This window comes from Triticum dicoccoides, chromosome 7B (assembly GCF_002162155.2).
Source record: "Triticum dicoccoides isolate Atlit2015 ecotype Zavitan chromosome 7B, WEW_v2.0, whole genome shotgun sequence".
In the NCBI taxonomy this organism is placed as follows: domain Eukaryota; kingdom Viridiplantae; phylum Streptophyta; class Magnoliopsida; order Poales; family Poaceae; genus Triticum; species Triticum dicoccoides.
Window position 1 is genome coordinate 1,869,075 of NC_041393.1, and position 16,222 is coordinate 1,885,296.

Below are 16,222 nucleotides of genomic sequence, written 5' to 3' on the forward strand. Positions count from 1 at the left end.
CGTGCGTGTGTGTGCTGTGCATCCTAACTATGCAGAGACCAGAAGTAATCTCAACATGATTGTATCATCTTGATGTAATGATCTGAGTTTTATAAAATCTTTCTTTATAAAAAGGACTAGAAGAAAATTGTAAGGCAGGCTAGTGGCGAAGAACATGAGTTTGTGACAACTGCATCTAATGATCAGTAGTTCATTATGCTTTTCGAAAAAGTGAGTGAGGCTGGTGAGTCTTTTTGCAACTTTGTTTCCTGCTTTGCACGCGAGAGATAGTCGGGGTGAAAATCTAGAATCTGATCTTTGATGGTTGGATCCGGTGATGGCGGTGCTTGCGTGTCACTTCCTTCCTGAAGGCGTAACAGTTGAAGAATCTCGTTGTTTTTATAGTGTCATGAGATAATTGGTGCGGATATGATCATAGTTGTAGATTGTCGATCGTGGATTTGATTGCTTCGGCATTTTCTTCTTTTTGCTCGCTCAAGCATATCTTTGTTCTTATATGACTTTGTTATTTTTGCGTGTATTTTTATGCGTGCGTTAGTGTTGGTTGTGTGCACCCTAACTATACAGAGGCCGAGTGTATGCTCATTGTATTTGTATCCACTTGATGCTTCATTTCGAGTCAATAAAATCTACCCTTTTTAATTGAAAAAAAGGGCTATGGACACAACATGTTCAGTTTAATACTGGTTTTCTTGCAAATTTTCTCTGAGCTGCCCAACCAATCTGTGTGGAGTTGCCTGCTACTTAACTGCACTCTTCTTACGATGCAGAGGGCACTACTCCATTCATTCTCGTCACACACATACACACACACACACACACACACACAGGGGGAGAGGGAGAGCGCGCTGGGGGGCCATCAGCCATGGTTGGGATCACGGGTGTGCTTGCGGGTGGCATGGCGAAACAGATCATGGGCAAGCTGGGCGAGTATGCCGCGTCGGAGATCACTCTGCAGTGGGGGTACAGAGAGGACATTCTGGACATGGAGGATAAGATGAAAGATCTGGAGGCTGTGTTGCTGGACGCCGACGACAAGTCTCGCCGGGGAGGAGTACACGGAAGAGTGTACGAGCGGTGGCTTACAAAATTTAAGCGCGTCACCTACGATGTGGAGGACGTGCTTGATGAGCTGGACGCCAATGAGCTCATCAACAAGAGGCACTCCAAGGTAGTAACTAAATCTTCCTCCCCAATCCGTTCCAAAAACAAACAACAAAAAACATTGTCGACCCCGCCGGGAAATGACACTCGCGGCGGCGGCGGCGTGGCGGCGAGGGATCTAATAGTTGTTCCGGGTGGGCGGCGGATCTAGGGGTTGTGGGTCAGGTGGTGCGGGGAGAAAACGGGATTTTTAATCTTGAGCGTCCACCTGGTAGTCGGCAAGTTGTAGAGGAGTTGCCTGGCGCTGGCGGCGTCTTGAGGATCCGTCGATTCAGGATGTGGGGGCACCATAGTCTCTGTTTCAGGAGAAGAAGCCATCTCCCTGGTGCACACAGCACAGGCCTCCAGAGACATCTGTCCTCTCGTACAGTAGGGTCTGCCTGGGTGACATCTGAACAATTCTCTGATTATTATAGGGCCTGCCTTTGTTTATCTCATTATTATGCCATAGCCCACCTTTGTTTATCCATGCAGCCGCCTTCTCCGATGAAAGTCGATCTGAAACTAATCTGACAATGATGTGATTTTATTGCAGGCCAGCATATGGTTTTCGAGAAACAATCAACTCCTGCAGCGAATGACCATGCCCCACAAGATGAAGAAGGTCATGAAGAAAATAGATGACATTGAAAAGGAGGGCAAAATGAGGCTCAGTGATGTGTCTCAGAGAAGCAAGGGCACAAGGGAGCAGGAACAATGATACTTTTGCAGCTAACTGGAATGGTGATGGCACCAAAACTGGAATGGCGGAAAGGGGTGTCGAGGAGGAGAAGGTTATCAATCATGTGCCTCAAGCAGCAAAGACATACACAAGGGAGCAGAAACAATCATACTTCTGCAACCAACTCGAATGGCGATGGCACCAAAACTGCAATAGCGACAAGGGGTGTCAAGAAGGAGAAGACAATCAATCATGTGCCTCAAGCAGCAAAGGCACAAGGGAGCAGAAACAATGATATTTCTGCAGTCAACTCGAATAGTGATGACATCAAATCTGCAATGGTGGGGAGGGGTGTCGAGAAGGACAAGATAATCAGCCTGCTACTCCCAAGTGAAGAAGCTAACCAGGATATCTCTATCATTCCAATTGTTGGGCAAGACAACATTGGTTGAATCAGTTCTTGCAGACAAGGTGGTTCGCATCTTTGACGTCTCCGTTTGGGTTCATGTGTCCAAGGAATTTGATTTGCACAAAATTGGGAGTGCTATCCTGAAAAACTTGAATAGCAACATCAACCTTAACAATTGTACTATGCAGCTTCTATATAATTGTTTGACATGAAAAATAATAAAAACAACGATAGGTATTGTGTTATTATCTCTCTACGCGCCAGGGGAAATAAATATTGCGGGCGTGCCAGTGTACTAAGTACACAAATAAAATTAGGGAAACTTGTATTTTAATCTCTTATCGGAGAAACAAATTACATGATCCCTTTTACATAATCGCTCAACGGCCTGCTAGCTCGGCCAATATGACTTCGGCGATTGTGAGGTTCTGGTTCACGGGGCCTCGGAAGGCTCCCGATTAATTACGTCCGCGAGCCGGAGCCGCGAACCACCTCCGATTAAGCTGTTGCAATGGTCGTCGTCTTCAAGTCTCGTCTTCTCCAAGTGCTCGGTGTAGACGATGGTGATGATGCGGTGGAATAGAAGAGTGGAGCGGTACGCCCGTCGCTCCGGCGATGCTTAGCCACATCCCTCCGACTTGTCGATGTCCGACGATGAAGATGTCTAGCTTCGTCAGCTCAGACAGATAGGCGGCCTGATATGGGTAGCTTCATCGGAAGAAGACATGTCGGTGAAGTGGCTTCACCTCGTCGGAGCTTGGACGGGGTTTGGGGAGTGTGTTGATGTCGAAGTTGGAGTAGACTCGAGTGTCGCCGCGCGGCGGCGTTGCTTGAAGATGACGACAATGCGAGCTCGTCGATATAGACCTCAGACCGTCGTAGCTATAGGGGCGGCCTCCACTTGGTATAGAAGAATGACAATATGTCGGTGTAGACGGTGTCGTCGCTTAGACGCAAAGTCGAAGAAGATGGCCACGACATATGGATGACCGGTGGTGCTGATGTAGATGACATCCTCGTCAGATGTAGAGCTGCTGAAGTTGGCGACGCCCTGTCGACGTAGCCGGGTGGCGTGTCGAGGCAGTCGGTGCCCACGCCGGGAGAGAAGTTGATGAAGATGGTGAAGTCAGATTGATGTAGAAGCCTTTCTCGGCGAGCCCGGGATTGGTGATGACGACATTGGCGAGGTTGATGAAGATGTGAAGACGATGAGCAGCTCCTCCCCCGTCTTCTTCGTTCGCAGACAGGTGAGCGCTGATTATCCATCCATCTCGATCGTGATTCGGATGCACTGAAATGAGAATGATAGGAAAAGAGAAAGATAAAATGATGCATGTACGCATGCCCTTTAAAGAAGATTGATGACGTGATCTTAATCTTCCCTCGCTAAGGTAGATGATGGTACAGCCTTGGACGACGACCTCCTCACTCCGGCTTGTACACCACTGCTGACGTTGGTCGTTGTCTTCGCGGTCTTGGTGGGCGCGTACCAGGTCGCCGCCGTCTTGAGCCTTGTTGTGGTGCGTACTACGTCGCTGCCGCGAGTGTCTCATCGACCACATCTGCGGCCTAGGAGTGCACCGAGACCGAGCGCATGGTCTGTTGGCACGGTGCTAGCGGCCTCCGACGGCGCGTGTGGTCGCTGCCTCTCTGTCCGCCTCCCCCTGGACCTGGGATGAGAGATGAAATGGGAGACGAAACAATGAGAAGATTAAATACATAAGCATGCCGTTGACAAAGAAGGATGTTCGTGTTGGTTGTTGTCAGGCTCGCCGGCAGACACAAGAAGACCGGTGCATCATCTGCGGCCTACGAGTAGACCGAGGCGGCGCGCATGGTCCGTCGGCGCGTGTAGTCGCTGCCACCAGATGGGCGCGTCTCCTCCCCCTCAAGCTGCGTACGTGCGTGAGTATATATAGGCAAAGGTGTGGGAATGGATAACCAGCTGCATGGGCGGACGGTGCGGCCTCCTCGTTGGTCTTGTGGAGAGATGAGTGGATAAGTACGCCTCCGTGAAATTAGCTTGTACTGGTGTGGAGGTCGAGCTCCCAACCGGGCTGGTGTGTTGGATCAGGTGCGTGTACATCATGCGCAAACAAGTCATGGTCCGGTTGATTCATCTGGCCTTTGTTTAATACTCCCTCCGTTCCCAAATAATTGTCTTTCTAGCCATCTCAAATGGACTACAACATATGGATATATGTAGACATGTTTTAGAGTGTAGATTCATTCATTTTGCTTCGTATATAGTCATTTGTTGAAACCTCTAGAAAGACAATTATTTGGGAACGGAGGGAGTACCAACTTGCCCTCAATTTGCTCTTCTTTCACATAGATTCAATCGTAGCCAGCTAGATGCATGCAGACTGATGTATATACAATTTTTTTTAGCTTAGATGTCTCATAGATCCTTCTCTGTAGCATGCTCGCCTACATGCATAGTGTTGCCTTTTAGTATAGATCATAAGATCGCATCCAGTAGCACGCTTGACTGCATGCTTACCGATATTTATTTTCTTGAGCGCACATCATAGATCAGTTCTAGTAGCATACTTGCGTGCATGCATACTACCAACTTGAATTTTTTTTATCTTTCCACGCATAGATTCAATCGTAGCAAGCTAGATGCGTGCATACTGATGTATATACAATTTTTTTAGCATACATGGATCATACAATCGCTTCTAGTAGCACGCTCGCCTCACTAGTAGAAAACCGGCCTTTTGTCCCGGTTTATAAGGGCCTTTAGTCTCGGTTCCCGAACCGTGACTAAAGGGTCGTTACTAATACCCTTACCCTTTAGTCCCGGGACTAAAGGGTCGTTACTAATACCCTCACCCTTTAGTCCCGGTTCAAATCAGAACCGGGACAGATGAGCCTCCACGTGGCCTGTGCGCCGAGCCCAGGCAGGAGGGCCTTTGGTCCCGGTTGGTGGCACCAACCGGGACCAATAGATCTCCACGCGTCAGCATTTCTGTGGCTGGGGTTTTTGTTTTTTTTTTTGAAAAGGGTTTGGGGGTTTTGGGGGGTTAATTTAGGTATTTCATATATTGTGTTAGATAGCTAATTAATAGAGAGAAGTGTCCTCTCTTATGTCCGTGCTTGGTCGACGCTACGTACTATACATACGTATAGAGAGAACTAATCACGCTAACTAGCTAGTAAGCAAACGAAGAAAACAGAAGATCGTCATGAACATATATGCATACAGAGAGAAGTGATATCGACCACCTCTCCTTCTCCGAGAGATTGGTCGAACAACAAGTTCTCGTATATCTATCGTCCGACACTATCGGCTACATATATACAATAATTATCTCTTACAAATATAATCTCCTACATTATGGACGCATGGTTCACACATTATTCTCCGTCTTCAGCGATCACGTGGTCAAGAAAGAATGCCGCCAATTCCTCTTGAATTGCTCGCATGCGATCTGGTTTTAGGAGTTCATCCCGCTGCCGAAACATCTAATTTGAAGAAGGGGGTCAATACATATATATGAATGAATGGAACTCAACACAAATGATGGTAATAAACAAAAATTGTGAATATTATTTCTTACGCACTTCATATTGTTTGTCAGAGTAGCCCCGCTCACAGGTCGTGTGGCGGATGGACTCGCAGATGTAGTATCCACAGAAATCATTCCCTTGTTCCTGCCACAACCACTTTACAAGAAATAGAGGTCAATCAAACAGATAAGAAAGAATACCAAATGGTATTGATGAAACTAGCGCTTGAATCAATAGCTAGGAGACGCGCGGAACATGGTACTATATGTACTTACTTTCGGATATCTAAATTGTAGCTCCTTCGGGAGTCCCGGGGATTTTGTGATGAATTTTCTCTAAACCCTGCCAGACAAAAGAAAACAATTACTTGATATCAGGAAATGAACAAATTTGCTGATATGGTGGATAATGATCGATTTAACTTACTTCTTGAGGATTTCAGTCATGTCCGCATACTCCTGAGGATCTTTTCGTCTCGAGTCCAAGACAGTTACTACTCCCTGCTCAAGCCTAATCTCCAGGAGAATATAGTGGAAACTGCGCACGCATGCATAACTCATCAATTACATTATGACTAATATATAAGGGAAAGCGAATATGCACAAAACATCACTCACTTGAAGTTGTAAGGAAAGAGTATTATATCTTTGTGTTCATTTATTTTGAATGATCGTAGCAAGTTGGCCTCGGTTTCTGCGGCATGATCTTTAACCTGAACTGCATCTATGAGATTTGTGTTAATGAACCCAATATCAGCGATTTGTCTTTTCTTCAATTCGGCAATCTTCAATCTGCATAATATAGTGATGATAATTATAAATACATGCAATGAAAGAGCTGAACTATATAGAGAGACTTAATGATAGAAGTAGTAGTACTTACAGACAGTAGCAGGTGACCGTTGCTTTATCGAGGGCCAATTGATTGAAAAACTGATAGAACTCCCCAAATGGAATAGGCAACAGTTCAATTCCAATGAGGTCATGCTCCGGTTTAACTCTCGCATAAAAGTACTCCTCCCCCCAGACTCTCTGCAGATTTTCAAGTACCAATCATGCAATCTTCGCATCATCATTGTTAGAGATTTTTCATCTTTGACGAGAGGCTTCCCATACTCGTATCTGTGTATCTGCACGTCCAGGAAATCATAATGTACAGCGTCGGGCAGGTACTCGTTGATGGTCACGAACAGCAACGCCTTTAGGTTAAATTCCTCCTGTCCGTGCTCATCCCACGTACATACACCGTTTCCATTCCACAGCTGTAAAAGTTCTTCAACTAATGGCCTTAGGTACACATCAATGTCGTTGCCGGGTTGCTTAGGGCCTTGGATGAGAATTGGCATCATAATGAACTTCCAAGGAGGAAGGTTATACATACATAGAGTGACCGGCCAGGTGCTGTGATTGCTGCTCTGCTCCCCGAAAGGATTAATGCCATCCGCGCTTAAAGCAAACCATACGTTCCTCGGGTCCTTTGCAAACTCATCCCAGTACTTTCTCACGATTTTTCTCCACTGCGACCCGTCAGCGGGTGCTCTCAACTTCCCGTCTTTCTTACGGTCCTCACTGTGCCATCGCATCGACTTGGCATGCTTTCCGTTTCTAAACAGACGTTATAACCGTGGTATTATAGAAGCATACCACATCACCTTCGCAGGAACCCTCTTCCTATGGGGCTCGCCGTGAACATCACCAGGGTCATCTCGTCTGATCTTATACCGCAATGCACCGCATACGGGGCATGCGTTCAGATCCTTGTATGCACCGCGGTATAGGATGCATTCATTAGGACATGCATGTATCTTCTCCACCTCCAATCCTAGAGGGCATACGACCTTCTTTGCTGTGTATGTATTGTTGGGCAATTCGTTATCCCTTGGAAGCTTCTTCTTCAATATTTTCAGTAGCTTCTCAAATCCTTTGTCAGGCACAACATTCTCTGCCTTCCACTGCAGCAATTCCAGTACGGTACCGAGCTTTGTGTTGCCATCTTCGCAATTGGGGTACAACCCTAGGCAGCTTGGTCCAGTGCTTTTCTTGCTCGCCTACACCCAAGACCAAGAGGGATGTTGGTGATGCTGCTGCTGCTTCTGTTGCTGTTGCCGGTGCACCACGCCGCGTCACCAACACCCTAGGCACCTTGCTCCACTGCTTTTCTTGCTCCTCTACACCCAAGAGCAAGAGGAATAGTGGTGATGCTCCTGCTGTTTCTGTTGCCGGCGTCACCAACTCCAATTCTGCTAGTGCTGATGATGGTGACACGCTGTCTTTCGACAAAGTGTCCATGTCCAGAAAAATCAAGTCCCTATTACAGGGCATGCAGTCACACTGTGATTCCGTCTCCAATTTGCTCGGCAATATCCCAACCAGCAGCAACACGACAGTGACAGTCGTCCAAGACCGGCCTCAGACTGCTTCCATGATTATACAAGATACATTGTATGGCAGGAAAGGCATTTTTGAGGAAACTGTCAGCCATATCACCATTGGGGATGCCACACAGACTGTTTCTGTTCTTCCTATAGTTGGGCCAGGGGGTATTGGCAAGACAACTTTCACAACTCATCTCTACAATGATGCAAGGACTCAAGACCACTTCCAAGTCAGGGTCTGGGTGTGTGTATCCACTGATTTCGATGTTCTTAAGCTCACCAGGGAGATCCTTGCCTGCATACCTGCAACTGAAGGAGGAAGCAGCAGTGCTGCAAATGAAACAGCCAATTTAGACCAGCTTCAAAAATCCATAGCAGAACGTCTCAAGTCCAAGAGGTTTCTAATTGTCTTGGATGATATATGGAAATGTGACAGTGTGGGTCAGTGGAAAACCCTGTTAGCTCCCTTCACAAAGGGGGAAACCAAAGGAAGCATGCTACTTGTCACAACTCGATTCCCAAAGCTAGCAGAAATGATGGAAACAGTTGGTTTTGGTTAACTAAAACTGGCAGGTTTGGAGTCTAATGACTTCTTCACATTCTTTGAAGCATGTATTTTTGGTGAAGACGACAAGCCTGAGCATTACCAAGATGAGTTTGCTGGTATTACACGAAAAATTGCACACAAGCTAAAGGGTTCTCCGCTTGCAGCCAAAACAGTTGGTAGACTATTGCAGAAGGACCTTTCTCAGGAACATTGGAATGGGGTTCTTGAAAAGCATCAGTGGCTAAAGCAACAAAATGATGATGATGATATCATGCAATCTTTAAAGATTAGCTACGATTGCCTCCCTTTTGATCTGAAGAAATGCTTTTCCTATTGTGGCCTTTTCCCTGAAGATCATGAGTTTACTTCTTCAGATATTAATCATTTCTCGGTTGCAATAGGCATCATAGACTCTGATCACCAAGCCGATAGGAATTACTTGGAAGAACTAGTGGACAATGGTTTTCTCATGAAGAAGAAAAAGTATGTTTGGAGTGATCAATACTACTATGTAATGCATGATTTAATGCATGAGCTATCTAAGATTGTTTCTGCACAAGAATGCCTCAATCTAAGTGGCTTAGATTTCAGAGCTGATGCCATCCCACAATCTGTTCGGCACTTATCTATCAACATAGAAGACAGATATGATGCAAATTTTGAGCAAGAAATGTGTAAACTAAGGGGGAGGATAGAGATTGCTAATCTGCGGACTTTGATGATTTTTAGAGGATATGAAGAAGAAAGAATCGCCAAGATTTTGAAAGATAGCTTCAAGGAAATAAATAGCTTGCGTGTCCTATTTATAGTGGTGAAGTCTGCACACTCTTTTCCATATAGGTTTTCAAAACTGATCCACCTACAGTACCTCAAAATTACTTCATCTCACAGGGAAATGAGTTTACCTGGTACACTATCAAGATTTTATCACTTGAAATTCTTGGACCTAGATGGTTGGCGTGGTTGTTCTGATTTGCCTGAAGACTTGCCACCTTGAGAATTTACATGATTTCCATGGTAGAAGTGAACTCCACTCCAATATTCGCAATGTCGGAAAGATGAATCATCTACAGAGGCTAAATGAATTCCATGTTAAGAAGGAGAGCATAGGATTTGAACTGTCAGAAGTTGGGGCATTAATAGAGCTTGAAGGAGGATTGATTATTCGTGGTCTTGAACACGTGGTAACCAAGGAGGAAGCTACTGCAGCCAAACTGATGTTGAAAAGGAATCTGAAGGAGTTGGGATTACTCTGGGGCAGAGATGGACCAACTACAAATCATGCTGGTATTCTTGATGCTCTTCAACCACACTCTAATCTTAGAGTGCTTAAAATTGCAAATCATGGTGGTACCGTTGGTCCTCGTTGGCTGTGTCTTGACATGTGGTTAACAAGATTAGAGACTCTCAGTCTAAAAGGTGTATCTTGGAGCAACCTCCCACCTTTTGGGAAGCTACCAAATCTCAAGGGCCTCTATTTGAATAAAATTTCTGGAATGCTTCAGTTTGGGCCTCTATATGGTGGCGTTCCAGGCAAATGTTTTATGCGCTTGAAGAAAGTTGGATTTTATGAGATGCCAGAACTTGCTGAATGGGCTGTGGAACCTAATTGCCATTCTTTCCCCAGTCTTGAAGAAATCACATGCACCGATTGTCCCAATCTCCGTGCCATGCCCTTCTCGGAGGTATCTTGCACCAATTTGCGCATACTTGAAGTGTCTGGGTGCCTCAAGGTGTCTCTGCCCTCCATGCCTCACACCTCCACACTGACAGATTTGTATGTTCAAACAGGTGATTCAAAAACGTCCTTGTCTTATCATGGAAAGCAATTGGGTATTAGAGGGTATGGCGGTGCTTTGGCCTACCATAATCTGGATAAATTAGAAGATATATCTATTGCAAATGTATCACACATATCATTGACAGACATTCAAAAGTTTAAATCCCTAACAAAACTAAGTGCTGGAAGATGCGACGGTTTGTTCCGTTCAGTTAAGAGTCTCAAATTAGATGCATCTCATCTTACCAGCAGCAAATCATCATCGTCAAAAGTGTTAAACTGTTTCCCAGCTCTTTCTGTGTTGGAGATAAATGGAGATGAGGAATGTGTAATGCAGCTCCCATCATCCAGCTCTCTGCAGAAACTTACCTTCTGGGGGTGCAAGGGCCTAGTTCTTGTGCCTGTGTAGAAGGAGAATGGAGGAGGAATTCAGGAGGACAAGTCATTGCTCCAATCATTAACAATATACAGATGTGGCAAATTGTTGTGTCAGTGGCCCATGGGAATGGGAGAATCAGAGGCCATTTGCCCTTTCCCTGCTTCCCTGAAGGAACTTGATGTTGAGGAAGAGCCAAGCATGAAGTCAATGGGTCTTCTCTCAAACCTCACGTCTCTCACCACTCTAAGGCTATCAAACAGCAGAAATTTAACAGTGGACGTATTCAATCCTCTCATCGCAGCCAACCTCATACAACTGGAAGTGCCTAAGTGCAACACCTTAGCAGCAGATCTGCTCTCAGAGGGCCAAATTATTGCCTGCAGGTTACATCTCTAGATTGGAGGTGCTTATTGTTGATGACATCTGCGGATTGCTTGTTGCTCCTATTTGCAACCTCCTTGCCCCGGCCCTCCACACACTTGAATTCTCGTTTGATGAGAGCACGGAAAGCTTGACGGAAGAGCAGGACAGAGCGCTGCAGCTCCTCACCTCCCTCCAGAATCTAATATTTTATGCCTGCGAAGGTCTGCAGTCCCTTCCTCAAGGGTTACATCGCCTCTCTTCTCTCAAGGAGTTATTTGTCTTTGGGTCACCAAAAATCCGATCGATGCCCAAGGATGGCCTCCCGGTTTCGCTGAGAAAGCTACAGATGAATGATCGCAGCGCTGAGATAGACAAGCAAATTGAGACAATCAAAAGAACCAACCCAGATTTATCCGTCGAAGATTACTCCCCAAGAACCATCGATGAGGTAGACATTAGCGCTTTTTTCGCATGAAGCAGTAGGACTGAGCAGGCCAATTTAACTGTTGGCGAAGAGGAGGTATTTAACTGCTGTTATGGAAAACGATTTTCTTTTCTTATCATGAATTGAATGAATCAAGTGCCTTTGTTTCCTCTTTCTTGAATCCTTTCCTTTGACAGGATGATGTTATTGTAAAAGAGAGAATGCTTTATAACCTCCTTCCTAGTATAGTATCGTGAAGTGAAATTGAATTCTACAAGAGAAGAGAGAATGCTTTCCAATTTGTTTGATTCTTTCTTGAACATAGTTAGCCTGATATCACTGAATTACTCTTCTAACTAGGACGGAAGCAATGAGGATTATTATTTGGTCAACCACCAAGTTTAGTTTATGCTGGCTGGGGCAGAGTACTGAAACTATTGTACCCAGCTACGTACGTACAGTCTTGCATGGAGATTGCATGCATACAGGTTTAGGTTTCACTGGCTGGCATTGATCCTTGACTCTGTCTAAGGTAATGATGAATGATTGGGTGTTTAAGTTACCTTACTAAGAGTGCTTTGTTCATACTCTGTCTGACCCAAGTTCATTTATTCTACTTATTGGATTCTGCAGTCCCACTAGTGAATTTCACAGCTGATTCAGAGCAAACAACCAGAACAGAACACAAGTGAAGCGATTGTCTGTGTTGATATGCTGAAAGGTCAGTACGTACTTGACACTCTGTTCTCATTTTTGGGTTTCCATAACAGAACAGTAATGTAATTCTCAAACGTGTTGTGCACTGAAACATTGTAATCTCTTGAATTACTCGAATCTGCATGTCGCTAGAATCCTCAAGCACCAGCTGATACAATTGTGTTGCGTGTTTGCAGAATATCATATCAACGTAAGTAATGGCTCGCACTGGGATGCCCTTCTTTTAAAGAAGTGGGCTTTGTGGATGCAGAGGTATGCAGCAAACAAAGCAGAGCAGAGCATTCCAAAGACATCCAAAGGGTGCCAAGGTGCGAGGTGGTCATCGGATTCAGCTTCAGCCTCGCACCACTTGATAAGAAATTTTTGTGTATTCGCCTCTGTAAATTAAATAGGTAGTGCAGTAGAATTGTGTTTTTTTTCTTCCCAGTGTTCCGATCATGATTTTGTTCCGTAACGACGGACCAACTGATCGGTGATGCCAATGGTAGCCATTACATTCACGCTTGCTTAATGTCTAGGATTTGGCAGCTTCACATCTGAATCTGATATTGAAGGCAAAAGTTGTGTGGTTAATTCCTCAGTGGCAGCAACCAATGTGAGTGACTGCCTTGAGCTGTACATTGGTCAAGAGTGCAGCAGCAGTAGAAGATTGGTGTGCTTTAAATGATCACTGGGAACAAATCAAGATACATTTGAAATTTGTTGTTTACTACGTATCTTTGTATGGTAATCTACACATCCTTTCTGAATATGGGCATCCTTGTGCAACTTCAGTCAGCCTTTAATCAGGTGATGCCTTTCGATGCAGATGTTCAAAGTTACACATATTGGATTGGATTGGCTTTTGATTATTACTGGGAAAGAACATATTTATCGGGGATATAATATCCGGGATGGATAGCATCTGCTTTTATTTTTCAAAATAAATAAATCAAAGTAAACTTGATACTTGTTAACTACTTTCTTTGTATGGTCATTTGGACTCATCTACACATCATCTGCACATCCGGTCAGCCTTTAATCATTGATTGATGATGCCTACTTTCAATGTTGATTGTTACAGTTTCATCAGACCACAAGGGAAGAAATGGAACTATTTCGTCAGTCACATTCTGCTGTTGGTGCTTGCACAGAGCTTGGCTGGGGAGCAGCCATGAGCGGGATTGGGGGTGTGATTGCGGGCGCCGTCGATGAATTTGAGGTTTCTTTGATTGTGAAACCTGACTGTGCATACATATACCACCACACAAGGCAGGGCGGCATCACCCATCCTGCTCCTCAGTTGCTTCAAACCAATGGTCGTCTAATTTCTACATGCTCAACTGGGAGAAGCTTAGCTAGCTAGCCTTGTGGAGGGTACTTGCTTGTTCGTGTGGTTTCTTATATAGAGAAAAAGGGCCACAGCCCCAGTTGTTCCATTACTAAGAATGAAACAAGCAGGTTTGGGGTTCTGAAACTTTGACAAGCAAAGCCAAAAGAGAAAAACTGCAAATGCAGCAACAAAAAATAGAGGAGTATACCTCCTGTCTCCGCATTCATCTGGTTTTGTAAACTACGTAATTTGTAAGGTTTTCGATGTTTCACCATGGTGTTTAATTCCATGGTTTGTTTGTTTGTTTGTTACCATTCAGAATCATGTACGTGCCACTGCTATGCTCTGTTTTCATCTTGTATTTGAGCAACCAAAACGTTGAATTTATTATCTTCAGTTTCGATCTTCTGTTAGGCTATCCGCTCTTCCATGTCTTGGTGAAAGTTCAATCCAACCACCAGTACTCTACTCCACAAAATATGATTATTATCGCTGAGAGGCATGAACCTGTATACACCTGATGCCACCCTTATGTGCGTCATTAGATCAAGCCTTGTCTCCTTCCCTCTCTTATGTCAGATTTCACCCCCACGACAGCTCGCGCCCACAGGGCTGCGCATTTTGCAAACCATGAACAATTATTAATGTGAGAGTATTTTTTAAATACATGAACATTTTCAAATTCATGAATATTTATTTTTGAAATCAGAAAATGTTTGTTAAAATATTTGGCCATTTTGTAAAATTCTTCAACATTTTTTCATGAATTTTGGAACACCCTTTCGAATACATGAACATTCATAAAGTTCGAGAACAATATTAGAGTCCATGAATATTTTAAAAGTGTATGGAAAAATCAAATTCATGATTTTTTATTTTATGCATTAACAAATTATTTAACATAAAAATCGATAGGCAGTTTCGTTCAAGCCAAAAACTGGGAATTTTTTCAGCAAACACGAGTTTTTTTTTCTTGAGCGCATGCACAAAAAAAGCTGCATGGGCCAGCCAACGTCAAATAGAAGATGAAACAATTCACTAGAGCAAATAATTGAGGAGCGCTCCTTCGGAAACCTCCCCAAGGGTCACTTAGGGTGGGTTGAGTGTCGCGCTCTCGGCTGCCGCCACGTGTCGCGCTCTGGACGCTCTTTTCAGATTTTTTTTATTTTTCCACACACGTTTTCGGCTTTTTAGATGTTTTTTTGGGGTTTTTTCGGCTTTCCACCACTCTTTTATACTACTACGAGAAAAAAATGCGCAAAAAGCAAAAAAAAAGTTTTTTTTTCCTACGAGAGGCACATATTTGCTCCTTGTGTAGGCATAAATGTGCTTACACGGAAAACACTGCTGTTCCTCTTGGACAGGAAAAAAATGTGTTTTCGGCGATGGTTTTTTTACCAGTTTTTATGGGTTTTTCGTGAAAATAGTTCGTCGAAACCTATTAACATGAGATCTAGTTTCATAGATCTTGATGTGAGGAATCAACGCTGAAAACAGTTCGGCATTTGGACGCATGGTTCAAAAGATAAAACATTGTGAAAAACGAATCTAAGATAAAATAAGAAAACTCTCAGGTTGCGATAAGTAGTGCACTGCATGGAAACCTTCATCTGTGTTCTTTGATTCTTTCATGATTTTTCTGTTTTCTTTTCTTTTTTTATTTTCCTTTCTTTCTTTCTTTCTCGGTTTTCATTGGTTGTTTGCTTTTGTTTCTTTTGATGTCAACTATTTTACATACGCATTCAATATTTTTTTAGATATTAGGAACATTTTTGTAAATACATGATCACATTTTTTGAAAGCTTATATTTTGTATGTCTACTTTTTACCATGCACATTGTATATTTTCTGTACATCACAAAAAAAATTTATGTAGATGTTTACCATTTTTTTCAAATACGTAATTATCATTTTTTTAACTTATATGTCTTTGTGTCTAGTTTTTCATGAACATAGTACATTCTTTGACACATCAAGAACATTTTATTTATATGTTTTTAATATTTTTTTAACTGCAGGATTAACAATTTGTTAAACATAATTTTTATGTCTAATTTTCCCGTACACATTCTACAGTTTTTTAATATATCAGGAAAAAATATATACATGTTTAAAATTTGCCAAATACATGATTACCATTTTTGAAAAACTTATATTTTTAATGTCTACTTTTTTCCATATACTTAAATTTTTTTACACATCAGGAATATTTTTTGTATACACGTTTAAAATTGCTACCAGGTGCAAGCAAGGAAATTCTTCTCAAATCTGCCATCCATGCTATCCTGACATATTCCATGGATGTTTTCAAGCTTCCCATGAGTTTATGCGAGCACATAACCTCGTTGATTCAAAGATTCTGTTGGGGAAGCAAGAAGGGAGAAAGAAGGGTGGCGTGGGTACCTTGGGACTGTGTGATCATGCCCACATATAAAGGAGGACTTGGATTCAAAGATACAGAAATTTTCAACCTTGCTCTACTACCTAGGCAGGTGTGAAGAATCCTAAATGAGCCGATGACTCTAAGTGCAAAAGTGTTGAAGGTTGTTTACTTTCTGGATAGTGATATTCTATCG

At 43.5% G+C, this 16,222-nt stretch overlaps 1 pseudogene; it reads left to right on the plus strand.

Moving 5' to 3' along the window:
* Window positions 1-865: 865 nt before the first annotated feature.
* LOC119342049 overlaps window positions 866-16,222 on the plus strand; it is a 33,291-nt pseudogene continuing 17,934 nt past the window's right edge.